Genomic DNA, 1,743 nt, shown 5'->3' with positions numbered 1-1,743 from the left:
GGGGTGTGCTCTTTAGTCTAGGGATAATATGGCCCCACTACTGAAGCAATACTCTTCTGAGAACTGAACCTAATTCCTCCTGTATTAGGAGGTCTTTCCACTCTGGCTAATGGGTGTATAAGCTATTCCCGGACCTGTGTGTGCTCTGGAGATTGATCCGCCTGTCTTCCCAGCAGTTCTTCTTGATGTCAGTAGTTTCCTCACACATGTATGCAGATTGGTTCTCAGAGGAAGATTTGAAAGTACTCTTCTGCTCAGTTCCAGAGTTCTGGCCTCTCCCTCTCTCTCTTCCCCCATCCCCCCACCACCACTTTGCCCTCTTTGTCTCTCTCTCTCTCTTTGTCTCCCTCTCTCTCTCTCTCTCAGTCTGCTGGGATTGCCATAACAAAACACCATCAACTGGGTAGCTTATTAACAACAGATATTTATTTCTCATGGTTCTGGAGTTTGGAAAGTCCAAGATCAAGATATTAGCAAATTTGGTGTCTTGTGAGGGCTCACTCTGTGGTTCATCGATGGCACCTTCTTTATTGTGTCCTACTCTGTCCTCACATGGAGGAAAGTTATGAATGAACTCCCTTGGGCCTATTTTATACAAGCTCTAATCTCATTAATCATTCATAATATCAACTCCCAAAATGTCCCACACCTAATACTATCAAACTTTAGGGGTGAGAATTTCAATGCATGAATTTAGGGGGTGGGTACACAAACATTCAGACCATAGATAGCTCATGCCCTCCGGCTTATGGCTTTCTCTCTCTCTTTCTCTCTCTCAATCTCAATCTCTGCAGAAACTTCCTTTCTAGCACTCTTCCCCACAAATTTTCTCAACTCAGCAAGACCACCAGGCTCTACTTGGGTTCCCTTTCCCTGTGTAGGCAGGGGCTGGGGCCATGGAAGTGCTCACATTACTGGTTTCTCTTCCCAGGAAACATTGTCCAGTGCTGCCTGTTGTCCAATGTCTGAAAAAATTTTGTTTCCTGTATTTTGTCCAGTTTTCCAGTTGTTTAAGAGTATAAGGTAAATCTAGATCCTGTTATTCTACCATGGCCTGAAAGATATAAACAGTTAATTGCCATTCATTTAATAAATATTGACTGATTGCTTGCTGATGAGAAACTGCAGAATGCTGGGAATCAACTATTGAACTAAAAGAAATGCAGTCCCTGCCCCCATGGTTAGCACAGCTCAGCAGGGAAGAGCAACAATAATTAAAGAATCATTCAAGAAAATATGTAATATAAACCATGGTAAGAAATAACAGAAGGCAGAGCACTGCAACAGCAAACCATTATTTATGAGAAAATCTGAGTTAGTCTGGGCAATCAAGCAAAGTTTCCCAAAACAAGGACATTTTTAACTAAGATTTAAGGAATAAGTAAGATTGGTACCTGCACTGTGCAGGGTAGGAAGACTGCCAAGGAGAACAGAATGTGCAAAAGGTCTGTGGCAGGATGGAATTATTAGAAATCATCCAGTCCAATCCTTAGGTTTGCCAGTGAAGAAACAAAGGCTCAGAGAGTCTATGGCTCATATTAGTGTCAGAGCAGGGACTGAAACCCAGGACTCCTACCATCAGGTCTAGTGCTCTTTCCATTCCACCATGTTGGCAAGCAAAATGTTGGCAAGAATACTAAAATATCTTATTAAATGATATTTGTCATTTGATGGTCCATGATCTATTATGGGGAATCCATAATTTTGTAATTTATTTTCACTTAAAAATAATAATGGCCAACA

This window comes from Papio anubis, chromosome 8, assembly GCF_008728515.1.
Source record: "Papio anubis isolate 15944 chromosome 8, Panubis1.0, whole genome shotgun sequence".
Lineage (NCBI taxonomy): Eukaryota > Metazoa > Chordata > Mammalia > Primates > Cercopithecidae > Papio > Papio anubis.
This window is presented reverse-complemented; position numbering follows the sequence as displayed.